This window comes from Rutilus rutilus (genome assembly GCF_951802725.1).
Source record: "Rutilus rutilus genome assembly, chromosome: 12".
Classification (NCBI taxonomy): Eukaryota; Metazoa; Chordata; class Actinopteri; order Cypriniformes; family Leuciscidae; genus Rutilus; species Rutilus rutilus.
In genome coordinates, this window is record NC_140217.1 from 33,228,142 (window position 1) to 33,237,600 (window position 9,459).

The following is a 9,459-nucleotide window of genomic DNA, read 5'->3' on the forward strand; positions in this document are numbered from 1 at the left end:
ATATTTAAGTAAGCAAATTCATTATGTAAATCATGTAAAATGATCATGTAATCTCAACTTAAATATTTTTAGTAATGGAAACTTGGCTAGCTTTAACTAGCTAATTCAGTAAATGTTAACTTGCTAATTGGTAACACAACAATACTCATCCAGCAATTGCTATGCTTTGCTAATGCTAAGGCAATATAGAATATTTAACATCTGTTCTCAAACCAAACTCATCACCATGATGGTAACCCCTGAAAAAAAACCCATAACAGAAACTCTTTTAAATTATCATAGCAAAACATTAAACAGTGCTAAATCTCCCACTTCACATTCATTTGAGCATTTACTCTCCCTTTAGAGTGTCATGGCAAAGCATGCTGGGAAATAGGACTCCCAGCCCAGTTTCTGTTCAATTTAAGTTAGTCTAAATTAAAAGAAACAAGTTCATACAACTCAAAACAATGAAACAATTTAGATTACTTAAAATGTGTAAATTTTGTGAACTTGAAAGAAAAAGAAAGCTCTAAATACTCCTAAAAGTTAATTAGTTTCATTTAAGTTAACCCTACTGAAACCAATTGATTATTTTGAGCATTAGGGTTTACAGCCCTTAATAATTCACTCACTGGTGTCTTTGGTACTGAAGTAACCAAGGAGACCGTCTCTGATCCGAAGTCATAATTTGCAGTTACCATGTGGGCTTCATAAGAGGCATGTCTAATTTTTTATCCCCAACAGAGGACATGTTAAAAGTGTCTGAGACTTAGAGAAGACGAAAAGTGTTCAAAAGTTCGAAACAGGTCATTGTGGTGAAGTGGTTCTGCACATCTCATACTCTAAAGCAGAAGCCATTATCCAGAAATGAGGACCAAAGAATAAATGCAAAATCATGAATGCATCGGGCTGTTAGTTGATGTCCACAGTTCTTTGAATTTAAAGTCCTTTATATTAAATATTTGCTTTCTTAATGCAGGTTTTTGGTCTAATTGTGAACAATTCCCAGTCATCTCAATGGGAAAAAGTGTCCCAATCAACCTAACAAATGTAACATTTGTACAAAAGTTTCGTCACTTATCTATTAAATAAATGTCTAAATAATATGTAATTGAATATATATATATATATATATATATATATATATACACTGCTCAAAAAAATAAAGGGAACACTTTTTAATCAGAGAATAGCATCAAGTCAGTTAAACTCCTGGGATATTGATCTGGTCAGTTAAGTAACAGAGGGGGTTGGTAATCAGTTTCAGCTGCTTTAGTGTTAATGAAATTAACAGCAGGTGCACTAGATGGGCAACAGTGAGACAAACCCCAAAACAGGAATGGTTTTACAGGTGGAGGCCACTGACATTTTTTCCCTACTCATCTTTTCGGACTGTTTTTCACCAGTTTTGCATTTGCCTAGGGTCAGTGTCACTACTGGTAGCATGAGGCGATACCTGGACCCTACAGAGGTTGCGCAGGCAGTCCAGCTCCTTCAGGATGGCTCATCAATACGTGCCATTGCCAGAAGGTTTGCTGTGTCTCCCAGCACAGTCTCAAGAGCATGGAGGAGATTCCAGGAAGACAGACAGCTACTCTAGGAGAGCTGGACAGGGCCGTAGAAGGTCCTTAACCCATCAGCAGGACCGGTATCTGCTCCTTTGTGCGAGGAGGAACATGATGAGCACTGCCAGAGCCCTACAAAATGACCTCCGGCAGGCCACTGGTGTGAATGTCTCTGACCAAACAATCAGAAACAGACTTCATGAGGGTGGCCTGAGGGCCCGACGTCCTCTAGTGGGCCCTGTGCTCACTGCCCAGCACCAGGGAGCTCGATTGGCATTTCCCATTGAACACCAGAATTGGCAGGTCCGCCACTGGTGCCCTGTGGTTTTCACAAATGAGAGCAGGTTCACCCTGAGCACGTGACAGACAGGAAAGGGTCTGGAGAAGCCGTGGAGAATGTTATGCTGCCTGTAACATCGTTCAGCATGACCGGTTTGGTGGTGGGTCAGTGATGGTCTGGGGAGGCATATCCATGGAGGGACGCATAGACCTCTGCAGGCTAGACAATGGCACCCTGACTGCCATTAGGTATCGGGATGAAATCCTTGGATCCATTGTCAGACCCTATGCTGGTGCAGTGGGTCCTGGGTTCCTCCTGGTGCACAACAATGCCCGGCCTCATGTGGCGAGAGCATGCAGGCAGTTCCTGGAGGATGAAGGAATGATACCATTGAAGGGCCACCACGCTCACCTGACCTACATCCAATAGAACACCTCTGGGACATTGTGTTTCGGTCCATCTGACATCACCTGGTTGCACCTCAGACTGTCCAGGAGCTCAGTGATGCGCTGGTCCAGATCTGGGAGGAAATACCCCAGGACACCATCCGTCGTCTCATTAGGAGCATGCCCCGACGTTGTCAGGCATGCATACAAGCACGTGGGGGCCATACCAAACTACTGAGTACCATTTGCAGTTGCTGCAATGAAATTTCAGCAAAATTGACAAGCCTGCTGCATCATTTTTTCACTTAGATTTCCGGGGTGTCTTTGAATTCAATCCTCTGTAGGTTGATCATTTTCATTTCCATCAAACGATGTGGCATCCTTTCGTTCATAACACATTACCCAGTCCATATTAGTATAGATATCCAGCATGATATTTTTCCCCATTGAGATCTGATGTGTTTTCAAAGTGTTCCTTTAATTTTTTTGAGCAGTGTATATATATATATATATATATATATGCATTGGCTTAGCAAACTCAAATTCAGCCTGGACTGCTATGCCTAATTCACGATCCAGTTAATTCAGTGCCAATTGCTCTTTTTCCCCCTCATCATATAGCCTGTTTCACTAAGAAATGTCAACTTCTGCATGTAAAACTGCAAACGGCAATTCATGTTGACCTCAAAATCTGGATTTAAGAATGGAAGAACAAGAACATGATGTAAGAAAACAAGTTCGAAGAATTCTAAACCCATCCTGTATAATTTCATTCCAAAATGAAAAGTAGCTTATGTCCTTCATGCACATTATCGCATTTTGGATTGACTTGGATCGGATCAGATTGGAAGTTCACTGCTTGGTCACTGTTCTCATTGCTGTAAACTTTACCATGGTTCAAGCGAGGGTCAAGCCTCACCATGCACAATCTCTGTGTCATCCAATAGAGGGTAGTGTTTAGTCTCCCAGCCAGGCCTAACAGGTTTACCCCTCCCCAGAACGAGGAGACCGACTGACAGCCCCAGGGCTGTAGATATGGGATGCCATCGTCCTCTGTTCCGCTTCCCCTTTATCCTTCTCCCTGGCATGAAGTCTCGATGACTGCTCAAATGCTGTGGGCACCGTGTCCAATGCAACCGTCAGCTGAGACTCCCACGTGGCCATCAGCTTAAAGAGCTGTTTAAAGTATGTGAAAGCTGAAATGAGGGAGCAATTGCAAACTCAAAAAATTTAGTGATTTTTTGAACTTGGTTAAAGGATAAAGGGTGTGTAGCCAGACTTTAGACTAAGTCAAATCTGTTCCACTTTCCAATTGATCCTGGACAAAAAACACCAATTATATAGCAAGAGACTGTTTGAGCAGCATGCAAAGTGACCAGTCAAAGAATGGTCAGTTATATAGTAAATTTTTACATTACATTTAATCTTGATGAATGGGATTTTTTTAATGTGTGTCATATTCAGCACATGAATGACAATTGGCAAAGGGAAGTCGGATAGTGGAACGAAATGTGTTTGCGTATGGCAGTTCTAGTATTTATGCGAGACATTTTAACCTCTTGCTGAATATTCATTTGTTTGAGCAGCATCATTCTTTTTTATACCGTGTGGAGGGATGAGTTGTCAAGTGCAGTTCCCCAACAAAGCTTGAAGTCTTGGAATTGCCAGACTGTTGAAGAGGTGTGATGGAAAAAATACACTGCTCTCAGGCAAATGTTATTTGAACTACCACTGACTTGTCAGACAGGCATTGACCATGACCGTTCTGAACTTCATATCCAAGGATGAGGCAGAGCCAATGGATGAGCTTTTAGTATCTAAAGATATATCATTAAATGGGAAAATAACTTACAAATCTTCCCACGTGTGCTATTTGTAATTTCTACTGAGACTTGAAATGAAGCTTGGCGAGAGAAATTACAAGAAAATTACTGCTTTCATATTGCAAAATGCATCCGACATCTGCTTTTTGCCATCTGTTTTCTCCACATAAACAGGTGAGGGAACATATTGAACACAGTCTGCCAAGCCCATTTTCTTGGCTCAACTCTTTACAGGGTAGTTACGAGATGGAATTGGTGGCAAAATGCCTGTCATGTAAAGTCCCCTGCCTATTATGCATGGTCCTATTGGATAAACCCTTACAAAAATGTACCATTGTAACCATAGTTTCTGACTAAATAAATAAATGAACGGGGTCTTCCACAAATATAATATTTCAGAATCTTTCTGTCATTATATTTTGTCGATAATATGTTATACAGTTTTACAGTTATACCAGATAATTGTAGTGACTTGTTTTGACAGAATCTTGTTATCATGGTAAGTTACTTGCAGTACTTGTTATATTTACAGGTGTAATCTCACACTTGGACTGAATTATTCTAAGGAACACTCCACTTTTTTTGGGAAATAAAAAAAACTTCTAGATCCTTAGAGTTAAACAGTTAAGGTTTACTGTTTTCGAATCCATTCAGCCGATCTCCGGGTCTGCCGGTAGCACTTTTAGCATAGCTTTGCATAGATCATTGAATCTGATTAGACCGTTAGCATTTCTCTAAAAAAAAAAAATGACCAAAGAGTTTTAAGAGTTTTTATTTAAAACTTGACTCTTCTGTAGTTACATCGTGTACTAAGACCGACAGAAAAAGCGCATGTTTGCAATGAACAGTTAGAACAGATGTAATTGAAATAGCTCAACACAACAAATGTTTCAAGTGGTTTCTCCAAATTCAACTGAAAATGCAACTTTTAATGTCTCAAAATGATTTAACCCCCTGAACAGCACAAATCTGCAAAACAGGTGTCGTCTCAAGCACACCTGGTGCAACTAATCAAGGGCTTAATTAGTTGCACCAGGTGTGCTTGAGCTAGAACATATGAAATATCTGAACTGCATGGCTAGGCTTGTTGAGTGTCACGTTTGACTGCATGCTAATCAAAAGAATGGTCCAAAAAGTTAAGAGAAGATATCATCGCCCTTCACAAACAATGAACAGGATACAAAAAGATAGCGAAGGCACTAAATGTTCCTAGAGACACTGTTGGAAGCATAGTTTGCAATTTGAAAGTTAAAGGAACAGTGGTTGCACTACCTGGATGGGGCATAAAAAGGAAGCAACCAGATTTCTAAGAAGGCAAGTTCAGAAAAATCCTTGAGTGACTGCAAAAGACCTGCAGCAAGACTTGGTGGCAACTGGCACTGAGGTTTCAGCTTGCATAGTAAGGCGCGTACTAAACGCATGCCAGAACTCCAAGACGTACATCACTACTGACCCAAAAGCACAAGAAAAGTCGGCTCCAATTTGCTCAAAATCTTATAAATAAGCCACAGATGTTTTGGGATTCTGTTATGTGGAGCGATGAACTTTTCGGTGAGGAAGCTGAAGCTTGGGCTTCTTTGGACCTTCAAACAGGACAATGATCCCAAGCCTCAAATTCCACCAAGGCTTGGTTGCAGAATAAGTCCTGGAAGATTCTACAGTGGCCATCACAGTCACCTGACTTAACCATAGAAAATCTCTGGTGGGATTTGAAGAAGGCGGTAGCAGCATGCAAACCCAAGAATATTACTGAACTGGAGGCCATTGTTCATGAGGAATGAGACATAAGATTCCTCAGAAACGCTGCCAGAAGATGGTGTCTGGTTATACATCTCGTTTGCAGCAGGTCATAACAGCAAAAGGATGCTCTACTAAGTACTAAAGAAGGGGTTGAATAATTTTGAGACTGCAGAACTTGCATTTTCAGTTGAATTTGGAGAAACCACTTGAAACATTTGTGTTGAGCTATTTCAATTACTTTTGTTTGATTTGATCAAACAGATGAAATTGCCAATAAACCTGATTTGCAATGGGGGTTGAATAATTTTGAGTACAACTGTAAGTCAAGTATACATAAGTGTAATTTGAAGTATATTTCTGAGAAGTACATAAAAAGTAGACTGAAAGTATACTTTCCTATTTTAGTCTATAATAGCACACTTGAATCAGCTTGTTTTTTTGTAAGGGTTTAGCCTTCGCATTGTCTGACACTACCTTTCAAACATAAAACTCACTTCATATTTTGCCATACTTTCTGGCTCATTATTCATCTTAGCATTAAGATCTAGCCCTGCTTCAGACAGCTGGTGGCTAATTCTGAGTAATACACACATTGATTGGCATCATTGCTGGGTTCGTGGGCCTGTGGCCTCTGTTGGAGAATTGCAGTCTAATGAAGTGCTTTAATTGACTTGTGTGGAGGATGTTCCATCATCGCTCCATTTATAGATGTACCCTCGGCCTCTCAGGCTAATAGCAGCTGAGGACCTGGTTTACTACACAGCTAGGCTTTTAGCAGCCATTTTGTGCAGGAAATGCTGCTTTTTGCAAAAGGCTGTTAAAAGTGTAAATGGGAGACTAATAAGGGGGCAATTTGAGCAATTTTGCCCCTGATAAAACAGGAAAAAAGGTGCATGTCTCTGAGTGTATTTTCATGAGGACTTGAGAAATGTTGGTGAACATTTTGTTTTGTGTTTGTGCAACATACAACATATGTAATAGATATGTAAAAAATGGATTTTTAAAGTCAAAATCTCTATGATATTCTGTGTACCACCTTTAATGCACATTTAGTTGTTTTTTTGTGTGTGTGTGTGTCTGTTTTACAATCATAAGTCCAATATCTTAGAAAAGTAACAGCAAACCTTTCAGTGTGTTGTAATTTAGCAATGGAGAAATGAAACCCCATACTGTCAAGGTACACAACAGGTCAATCGACTGATCTTGACATCCAATTTGAGCATGTGCACTAGTTAGAGCTGATTATTGCAGCGAGTGCACAATCATGTGGACAAGTCTTTGAATCCCTCATGCATTCAATCAATTTCCCAGTGTGATTGCATAGCGGCTCATACTGTGACTAAACAAGCTACATATGAGCAGAGGTTATTATATGATGTAATCATTACCATTACAGCTATATGTGAAATAGCAGATTCATCATAATAGAGGTTGGCAGGTATTAAATGACCTGACAAGTGAAAACCAATAAAATCAATAACGTCTAAATACAGTGAGTGAATTGATTTTGAGAAAGCTAGCGGATTTAGGGCTTGTGCTGCTGTTAAGCTGGTCTTTGAACCGCTGTGTTGCCATCAGCACTGCATCATCCCCCGAGGGAGCTATTATTAGTTCTGATGGTCAATAAACCAAATCTCCCATGACATATAATGTGTGAGTGACTCACTGTCGCTACACTGATCCAGGCCACCAAATGTGAAAGTCTCTAGTGTAAAGATATTTCTTAATAACATAAAATAAATAACTCAGGCAGATATTTTAGTAAAATAATGTATTTTTACCCCCCGTTTCACAGACAAGGCTTTAGCCTAGTCCCAGACTGAAATGCATTTTTGAGCTGTTTTAACTGAAAGCAACTTGCACTGGCATATTTTAAAATATTTCAATAAAGCGCAAAAACAAAATCAAGGTTTTAGCAAACAGCACGAAATCATCCAGTAGCAAGTGCTCAAACTGATCTTGCTCTTTCAAAGGCACAACATTCCACTGAATCCTTAGAATTCCATTCTTTCCCAACACACTCAAAGGCAGTAAATCTACAACACTTTCACTCTAACATACGAAAAGAGGGGTAGTAAATTAAATGAGATGCAACACCACATTGTTACACTGTCAAAGACCTTTTAACATAAGTCACTTCTTTTTGTAGCAGTAAGTGCATTCAGCATGTTTTCTTCCATTTAAAGCATCTAAATGTATCGATTTAAAACATTTTGCAATTTTGGAAACTTCATGCTAGTGACTTTTATCTGCCATATTTATTTTGGATTCCATTATGTTACCCATTACTAAATTTAAATTAAATGGGTAAATAATTACTAAAATGTATTATGCATCATCATATAATATGTTGGCTTGCTGACTTGCTTAACAAAACTGAAATTTGTTTGGCACAGCTCATCAAAACTCAATTATGGCCCACCAAGGCGTGCATAAGTCATTTGCAATGGGAGGGAAATCTGAAGGATCTACAATACATTTCTTATAGCAACACAAAGGAAAGGCATATTAAGCACTGTGCCTTTGAGGTTCAACATGATGTTTAGCTTCTCAAAGAGAGGGAGAATGTTGAAGAAACAGGTTGGATCGATGCCTCGAGGTACGTAAACATGATGGAACAACGTGTAAAGTTGCTACTGCCCGGGGAGAGCAGAGCGTCTCTCACCTCATTGACAGTTCCGACACGGCAGACAACAGTGACAGAAACACCAGGAGGTTGAGTGTAACGTTTACATTGCACAGCACTTGTTTCACCACTGCTCTCACGTCCAATATTTTGATATTGACCAACAGGTGTGGATGCATTAACTAATGTTAACAAATAATAGGCCTTTTTAATGATGGGATCATGGGAATAGAATTCTGCAGCCCTATAGGGAAAAGTGCACTATGAGTTGCTGCAATACTAGGCCATAAACAACATGGCTAAACAGACCTTTGAACCTAACAAGTCCATGCTAAGTTCAAGGGTCAGGTGACTAGTGAGGGTAAATTTTGCTTGCGGTCATGCACAGGGTCAAGGCCATTCTTCACCATTTGTGTGTTCACAAAACAAATGCATGAATTGCATATTTTCTGACTTGGCCTCATTTTAATTTAGGACTGATGTGAAAGTCACAACAGCATTTGAGATATAATATATTGCAACAAAACCATCATCCACCAGGCAAACAAAAAAATGAAATGTGATGCTTGTGTTGATTTCTTGCTTTTGAAACCACTACCATTCATTCCCTGTAGTCAAATGGGAGAAAGCACTCTGTGACAAGTAGGCTGCTGAAAAATGATTGCATAAATGCAATGCATCACTATTGAGCGCAATTCCCCAAAGTATTTGTCTCAAACAACGCTAAATGAATTGGTGGCAGGCATGTTTCTTCAAAATGAGAATGAAAGTGATTCAATTACCATCAACCCTATCATCTTTTTCAAAGTCTGTCATCATAGTCAATAGATCTTCTCATTAAAACATAGAAAGAAACACCAGATCTCACTTTTTGTTGGATGTGTTGCTGTAGGCTACAGCTGTCCTCCACACTTCCTAGTGTTCAAATCACTGGTCCAATTGCGTCTACTGCCCAGAGTCTGAAGGATAATAAGTTGTGTGAGGAATGTATGGACAATGAAAAGGTCAGTGTGACTGAAGTGTGAGTTTTTTGAAGAGTGGCAGATCTGTGTTTGAA